Source organism: Chrysochloris asiatica, unplaced genomic scaffold (assembly GCF_000296735.1).
Source record: "Chrysochloris asiatica unplaced genomic scaffold, ChrAsi1.0 scaffold00039, whole genome shotgun sequence".
Taxonomy (NCBI): Eukaryota; Metazoa; Chordata; class Mammalia; order Afrosoricida; family Chrysochloridae; genus Chrysochloris; species Chrysochloris asiatica.
Window position 1 is genome coordinate 17,536,531 of NW_006408557.1, and position 9,282 is coordinate 17,545,812.

Genomic DNA, 9,282 nt, shown 5'->3' on the forward strand with positions numbered 1-9,282 from the left:
ATTCATGGGCAGAGAGGGGCTAAGAGCTGGTGGCCAGGAGGCAGACTTGCAGAATGTGCCCTTTGGAGATGTAAATTATTATATATGACTGAGTGGGTGTTTATTTTGTTTGTTTGTTTTTAAAAAGCTAAAGTGAATAGAAGAAATACTGTTAACTGATGGTACATGGAGGGGATTATAATAATTGTAATGAAGCAAGGTGTAGGATTTGTTGAATGTAAAACTGATGATCTGCCCTGTAAACTTTCACTCAATCCATAATAAAAAAAAAACAACAACAGGGGAGTGGTTAATCTTACAGTCCAGTAACACTGGACACTAGCACCATCAAGGGAGAAGAGCACAAGCAGAATGCGGGACCTTATCCAGAGAGTCTGGGACAGCAGAGATGGGGTCATGGAGAGGGGGAGTGACTGAGGACTCTAGATTCATGGGAGGAGAGGAGAGGGATAAAGAGCTTGTGGCCAGGAGGCAGAATGTACCCTTTAGACATGTAAATTCTTATATATGCTTAAGTGGGTTTTTTGTTTTTTTTAATTTTTTTACAAAAGCTAAAATGAACAGAGAGAAATACTGTTAACTGATGGTACATGGAGGGGATTATAATCATTGTAATGAAACAAGGTGCAAGGTATATGATTTGTTGAATGCAAAACTTGATGATCTACCCTGTAAACTTTCACTAAATCCACAATAAAAACCTTACCAAAACAAAAAGAGACAGAAACAGAAGACCCTACGACCATCAAGGGAGAAGAGCATGAGCAGAATGTGGGACCCTATCCAGAGAAGCAGCGACACCAGAGATGGAGGCAGAAATGAGGACATGGAGACAGCAGCTGAAGACTCTCTAGACTCATGGAAAGAGAAAGACTGAATGCTGGTGGCCAGGAGGCAGGCTTGCAGAATGTGCTCTATGGTTGTTTAAATTATTTATTAATGAGTGTTCTTGTATACTCCTCCCAGCCCCCCCCCCCCAAAAAAAAACCCAGAGGGAATAGAAGCAAATACTACTGAATGATGATGCACAGAGGAGAGTGTAATCATTGCAATGAAACGATGGTGTAAAACCACTGTTCTCCCATGTAAACTATCACTCAATTCACAATAAAAACTTTAAAAAATGAAAGAAAGAAAACACAGGAAAATGTAAGGTTGAAGGAACTTCAAAAATCTAAACTAAAGTGTTTGAGATTGACTCCAAACTAAAAACAAAATTCCCAAGAGAAATCACCAGGGCCTCTGCTCCTTCTCTGAACTCATTAAAAAGGTCTGGTCTTCGAGGACATTTAAGTCAGTTAGTGTAATATAGTCCATAATAAAACAATGTTTTCCATTCTACTTTGGGAAGTAGTAACTGGGGTCTTAAAAGATTACAGGTTGCTATCACAGATACAACTGTTGGTTTCTTCCCATGAGGAGCAAAGGAGAGTGAAGCCAATCAGACTCAAGAACAATTACTCCAAAGGACTCATGAATCACAAGAACTGTAGCCTCTACTAGACTGAGAGCAGAACTAGCAAAACTATCATCTGTTTTTTCCACTGCTTAAAATGAGGGGTCAAATTAAAAACCTCTCAAAAGACTCTTCAAACACTAAAAATCTAACCTGTTCTAAATTTCATCTCACCACTTTACCTGGACAGATTTGAGATAAATTTGTAGAAAACTCAAAGTCATAAAAAAGATCACCCTGGTCTTAGACTGGTGAAACCCCAAGACAGTGACCCTAAGATACCCTTCAAAGACTGGCTTCTAACAGTCTCCAACATAAATTTTTATGGGCAATTTAAGCACATGTAGTTATTTTCTATGCCTTTCTACGTGGGGCAACAGAAACATGCTTTGCTTATGAAAATACAGTTCTCATTAAAAAAAAAAACACACACCAAAACAAACATGCTGTCCGTTTTATTGTATGAGCCCTAGAAATGGTACAGGACAACTTATCCCATTAAAACTAAAAAGGATGAATAGAAAACTAGTTTCAAAGGATGGACAGAAAATTACTAGACTGCAAACTCTTATCTCACACTGTTTCTATAATGTCTACCTGATCCAATTAAAAATAGAAAAAAGAAAAAAAAAAAAAACCTCCTTACTTCTCCTTATACATGTAACTAAAGGAAACCCCCAATCTTCATAAGTAAAACCAAAATCACACCCACCCACCTCAAACAATTTAACCAAGCTTACAGTCAGCCCCAATTTGCGCTCGGTCAAAATTAGTAGGAAACATTTACTTTGAAATTAGAAGACCCAGTTTGTAATCTCAACTTGTACTCTTGCTTGACACCTTGTGTTTTCTCCACTGCTTAAAATGAGGGGACAGGTCAAAAACCACTCCAAAGACTCTTCAAACACTAAAAATCTATAACCTGTTCTAAATTTCATCTCACCACTTTACCTGGAAGTTTGCCTTCACAGGAACTATTGGGTAAAATGCGCCAGGGGCTTCTCCAATTCTAGCACCTTCTAAAATGCCAAATTCCAATATAAAAAGAAAAGAAAGAGATGGATAGTAAGAAGACATTTTCCCAACAGAAATGGTCCTATGTTCCTTATTATTTATGATAAAAGATTCAGGTAACCAAGTTTAAAATACAGAAATTGTTGCATTAAATGTCAGTGTTGTTAAATAATTTGAAATGTGTAAGCTTAAAATTTTACTTCAAGAGTGGGTTATCTGGCTGAAAATTCAAAAGCAGTCGACTGTCTTGGCCTTTATTTCCTAGACTATTTTCCTATATAAAGTAAGTGAGTATGCACTCCATTGAACTCCTGAAAGACACAAACAATTCGCCCCATCTCCTTTACTCAGAGGGACCACACACTGTCAAGGTCACAATACAGCTGAGCAGGAGCTAGTAAAAATTTTTCACTGTTTCTACAACTTCTATTTTAGAGTTTTAAGCCTGGTACTGTTTGAGATTACACCTTGACTTTAAAACAATAAACAAAATGGAACACTTTAATTTGTTTACTGACGAAGGAAAAAGAAGTCTAGGACACCAAGCTCCCCACTGTGGTATTTTTAATCTAGTAAGTAAAGTAGAACAATCATTTGTGCAAACATAGAAAAGAAACAACAAAATAATACAAGACTAAAGGGTTTAACTCATTCTGATTGCATGTAGTCTTTCCGCAAAACATTACTATTTTAAAATAGGCCCCCTTTTCTTATATACTCTGGATTAAACTCAATACACTAAAAAGCCAATGATACAAATTTTGTATCACTCACCCGTACTCTAGGGGCCTACTGGCCATGATTCGCTTGAATGTTCAAGGGTGTGGTGTGAAACATTTAAAGCACTGACTACAATTTTCCATAAAATCCCATCCAAAGTCTAAAAGCTTTACTACTCAGAAACAAATTCATCTCCAAACATTTAAAAGATTTACTATTCCACTTATGACATCCTGGTTCTTCTACATTTAATATTTAGGTAGGAGGTAATGAAGGAGAGAGAAAGAGTGTAATTAGTTTTGCTTGTAAAACGTTCATCACAGTTGTAGTGCCAACTGAACTATACAGCCTATTGGGGGTCTAATAGATTTCAGGGCATTATCGTTTGAGTAATAGAGGTGGGGGTTGTGGTGGAAATCAATAAATGGCTACTACTTCTTTGCACAGACCCATATGGAAGTAATCAAGCGCAAGGGTGGCAGCTGGGGCCAATAACAGTCACCTGCAGTTGAGGGACATGGGGGTTTCAGATGGGTTTTTAATGCTAATTTCCTACAGAAACAATGAGCTAGAAAGAGTAGAGTAACAGATGAAGCTGGATCAAGAGAGACCAGCTAGAACAATGGCTGCACCTGGTGCTGGGAGCAGAGGGACAGAGCCTGCACACGCCCGCCGGCAGCAGAGGGCACATCTGTCACTCTCTAAGCGGCCCATCCCCTAGTTCTTCCAGTAGGGTAAGTAATGCATGGTCCCTAACCATGAACAGCTTGCCTAGCTGCAACAGGTTTGAGTTTTAAGGCTGACGGATTGTCTACACACACCCTTCTCCCATGACGAGGACTTAGTTAAGGAAGGTATGATTGGTTGATTGTCACTTGGAGGAAATATATACTTTAAAAATGCAAGAAATGTATTTCAGCTGTCTTTTATTTAACTATGATTTCGAGAAAGGAGGACACCAAGAGCTTAAAAAAAAAGGAAAAATAAATCTGAGCAATTTAATCCTTAGAAACTCACAATAACACCTATTTTAATGCCCATTTTACAGGTGAGAAAACTAGATCATTGAGGTGGATTATACACAGCCTGATGTCAAGGCCTACACACCATCTTTTCACTGTCTTTCTTCCAGGTGTCCTAACAACCACAACCAAATCAAAGTACATATCCCATCCACTTCAGAGCTCCAGGTATAAGAAGCAATTGAAGATAGATGTATATATTCTGTACAGAATTGCATCCTACCTTGCCAGAAATCTCGCATCTCTAAGGAGTGCTCTGGTTTGAATGATAACAGGTTTTCCACTAGCTGTTGCCTTAAACAAAGCACAAACAGCTGCTATTGCAGGTAGGCATGCTTTAGAAAAGTAAATCCATGTGCATTTTTCAAGTTTCCTAGCCTGGCATCCAGAGACTAGAGTATAAAACCAATTGTAATAGGCTGGTTTTCCTGCAAGATATAGCCACCACTAATTCCAGCCGGCATACAGTCCATCATCGGAAAGATCATTTAAAACAAAACTTCCTGGAATAAATCGTTTTATGACAAGGGGGTGAAAGTGGGAATATACATGCAGAAAGATAATTTTCTCAAGAGCAAACAATTATTTTAAATATAGAAAGATAGGAACTACGCATGCTTCAAAATACTGCAGACATTAAATGTCTAATTATGCACATGACCAAAAGGTCTGAAAGCCTTAAGACTGTGAGGTCTAGTGGAAAGTGAACTTACTATGCTCCTTCCAAGCATGAGGGGGTCCAAATCTTTCCAGTCCATCTAAGTTCCAGTAAAATTTCCTCCATGATGGTTCTCTGGATCCCCTTAACTGCAGTTAATCTCCAGAATGTTTCTATTTTTATGTATTCATATATATTTTATCTCCTCTATGAGACGTCCATTTAAAAAAAAATTTTTTTTTTTTTTAATCCCTTACCATGCTATCCTGCATGGCAAGCAATCAGAAAATGTTTGTTAAAATGGAGTTCCAGTCCAGGCCCCACTGGGGCATTAAAATTCTAGACCTGGTAGGCTCTTTGCTACTCCATTACCCTTCCCTCAATTTTCCTTCTCTGTAAAATAATGAAATTAACTACAAGATCCTAAGATCCTTTCCAACCCTAGCATACGAGTACTTTTAGCACAGTTGTTGTTAGGTGCCACTGAGTCATAGCGATCCCAAGGATAACAGAACAAAACATTGCCTGGTCCTGTGCCACCCTCCTTCAGTGAGCTTACACAACCTACCTTTCAGATCCACATGAATATCCACCATCATGTACAAAAGCTGTTCAAACTCAAGAGCATTCCTCCGTGATGTTCCAAACATATAACAAATGTCATTTTCTTGATCTCTGGAGGTCTTAGTGTGGTGCCGGAGGATAAGCACTGGACCAGACCACAAGATGTGTTTGAACCACAAGGTAGTGGTTAAAATTCACCAGTCGCTCCTCAGAAAATCTTTAGAGTGACTATGAGTCGGAACTAACTCAACAGCACTTCACATCAACATCTTTATCTCCAGTTTAATGACATTATTGCATCATATACCTTTGGTCTAACATGGCTCCTTGTTGCAAAATCTTTGGTTGGGTCACTCCTGGAAGCCAATTTCCTTTTTCATAGTGGTAAAGCTTCTCAGAATACTTTCATTATTTTCTCCAGTATTCAACTCAAAGGTACTTTGGCTATTATCTCAGTAACAAGCAGCTACACTTTTAATCAACCACTTTGATATTCAGTCAGTGAATTTTCACATAACAAAATATCATTTCTCATTTCTTACGGTTCTCAAAACTCTAGCATTAAAAGTGCTCCTATATGGCAACATGGTAGTGGTAGTGGCTATGTGCCAAGTCTGTTCTCACTCATAGTAACCCTATATAGGGTTTCTGAGGCTGTAAAGCTTTAGAAGAGCAAAAAGCATCATCTTCCACCTGTGAAGCACAACTAGTAGATTTGAACTGCTGACCTTACAGTTAATAGCTCAGTTTATAATCCACTATGCTACAATATGTGTTGTTGTTAAGAGCCATTCAGTTGGTTCCAACTCATAGTGACACTGTATAGGGTTTCCAAGGAGCAGCTGGTGTGTTTGAACTGCCAACTTTGTGATTTGCAGTCCAACAGCTGATCCTACAGCGCCACACCAAAAGTCCTTTCCTGCCCCCACCCCCAATATAGACACTATTTCCTCTCAAATATTCAAACAAGTTCCTAAAGATACTAAGCACTGCACAACTGACCTCTGAAAGTTCTTACTAACTCATTTTGTCAATTTGGCATATGAGAAAACTTGGAAGGAGGTCTGTTAAAAAAAATTCTCCCCTCTCCCAAAAAAGGTCTTGGTGTGGCGCTGCAAGATAGTGCACTGGACTACAAGGTCAGTGGTTCAGACTCACTAGCTGCTTCTTGGAAACCCTATACAGGGTCACTATGATCTGGAACAGACTCAATGGCACTTAACAACAACAAACACTGTTTTCTTCAATTAATTACCTAGTGAAGACTAAAGGTATACTTTTAAGAAATAAAAATTATTGATTTTTAAGTTCTTGGTGTGGCACTGTGGGTTAATGCCTCAGACTGCAAAGTCATTTGAACTGCAAGGTCGGCAGTTCAAGCTCACCAGTAGCGCCTTGGAAACCCTACACAGGGTCGCTATGGGTTGGAACCGACTGGATGGCACTTAACAACAACATAGAGAACTGGAATTTTCAAGAGGGGGTGGGGGAGGTAATTTAAACACAAAGTGTTATCACAAAGCAGTACAAATTCAGTCCATTACTCCTGCTTCATGATTTTTCTAAAGTTTTTTTTGTTCTTGTATAATCTAACAGGCTCATTTGATTTTAATACTTAAGGTGTTTTCCAAATCATTGAGGCTCAGCAAAGACATCATATAACATTTGTAACAGAACGGGGAGGTGGTACAGAGAGTAAAAACTAGAACTGCACACAAGATCCATTCTTAAATTAAGAGTTGATGTTAAAAATGGAAGCATTTAGGAACCAACTGCAGCAGAAAAGGAGCATCTAAAGAACTTCTGAAATTCACTTGTGGGGCCTTCTACTCTTAAACCCATATTCATCCCATAGGAATCTGGATTTGAGGTCACAAAAACATGAACACAATGTGCAGAAATAACAAAAAGCAAAAGTATGAATCACAAACAAGGACTACAGAACATAGTAGTGGTCTAAATGTAAATTTATTGCATGACAACACTCTCCCAAACTCAGAATCCATATCAGAATTATTGATGATCTGGATTCTTTTTTATATAAGGAAATAACTAGAAGAAAACAGCATAGAGGCAAAGTGTTGTTGTTTTTTAATGGCTAAATACATCTAACATTACATGATACTGCTAGTTTTACTGCACTCTGTTAGATGTAATTTGCTTTAATACAGTGAAATAAAATAGAACCATAGGATACATTTTTAATGAGCTCTTGTTAATCTGGCCTATTTGTATTATTCCTATTAACAGGAAAAAAATTCCCTCAAAACATTACAAAAGGATCCAATATGGAATACCTTATTTGTGGAATTACATGTTTAGCTGTAGAATTCATACATTACATCAGATTATTAACTAAAGTTTCCATTCAAAAGAACATGGTATTCACATAAAAGTGGCCACTTAACAATGACATAGAAATATTAAGCTTCAAAACAGAACTGATTAGCAAAAGGCTGAACTCATGTAAAATAGTGAAAACATTCACATTATCATCTGAGGTTTTAGAAGGCAGAGAATTGCCTTTTTTTTTAGCCCTCCCCACAAACTAAATTAAAATGTACTTACCCCAAATGCCCAGATTATAACAATCCAGATTTTTGATATACCAAATTTATTTGAAATAGATATTAAAAAGCTCTTCTTTTTCTCCTTCTAATCTTCAAAGCCCAATCTGAGACCAGCCTCTCTTCTCCTTTCATTAGCTGGACATGTGTCAGCTCTCTCACATCTGCGATTTCTCACTGACTAGAGCTGCCTGTCCCATTCCAGGGAAACACAGATGGATCCCAGATGGGAAGGTCCTGCCAAACAGACCAGCTCTTCACCTTGCCAGAATCCCCAGATACAGTCAGTCTCTTGCTGTCTTTCTCCCTCTCGTTCCCTCTTTCTCCACTACCCTTCCAGCCCTCCGTGTTACCAGGGCTCTGTGCCAGCTGATGTCACTAAGTACACACCTCCCAGTGGCTCCTGGCCAATCTGACATTAACTTGTTAAATACGTGTAATTTGTTTATGGCTGACAATAACAGCAAGGATATTGTGCAAAACCTATCTGTGCAAATCCCTAGTGCAATAAACATGTATAGACACACAGACTTACAAAAAATGGAAACATTCAAATATTTAACAATTAACACTTAAAGTCTTATTTATGGTCTGGTTTAAGCTATTGTTCAACAGCTTCTGCTTTTTAAGCCAGATTTAAATTTCTACATAAAATGAATGCCTTCTTAAAACAAACTATTAAAAATTTGCTTTGAACATGTAATTGGATAAAAAATGTAAAGTTGCAAATTACTTTGGGGAATATAAACAGAAATGTATGTAAATGATTCACACAAGCTGCTTCTCAGATCCTGACTTGGTAGCACTGCAAAACAGGCACGTGATTTAAAAAAAAAAAAAAAAAAAAAAGGACAATGCAGACAACGTGGTTCTGATGCTATAAAGATTTTAAATGAAATATATGGAAACTATTGCAAAAAAAAATTTTAACAAAGAAAACAGGAAGATAGGAACAACGTGGTGTTTAACACTGAAGGAACTATTACTGCAAGTTTGAACAAAGAAGAGTCAAAATCAAGAACATTTATAGAAGTATAATAATTAGAACCTAGAGAGGTCTGAAGTGCTCAAGGATCAGTGTTTAATCCTTTATACATCCAATGGCTACTGCTGATAAAGCCAATTTCTATTAAAGGAAACTGAATCATTCAAAACTGATACTGTAATATAACATCAGATGTCAGTTACCATTCGAGTAATCTGGGTGAATGGTACAACAGACCTCCTTGTACAAAATTTTTCACCACTTCTTGTGATATGAAACTTAAAAGGGGGAGGGGC

At 37.8% G+C, this 9,282-nt stretch overlaps 1 protein-coding gene across 1 annotated transcript in view; it reads right to left on the bottom strand.

Moving 5' to 3' along the window:
* CBFA2T2 (core-binding factor, runt domain, alpha subunit 2; translocated to, 2) overlaps nucleotides 1-8,339 on the bottom strand; it is an 86,717-nt gene extending 78,378 nt beyond the window's left edge. The window contains exon 1 of the mRNA XM_006860681.1: nucleotides 8,003-8,339. The gene's annotated coding sequence lies outside the window, so the exon portion shown is untranslated. The remainder of the gene's footprint in view (nucleotides 1-8,002) is intronic.
* Nucleotides 8,340-9,282: the final 943 nt, after the last annotated feature.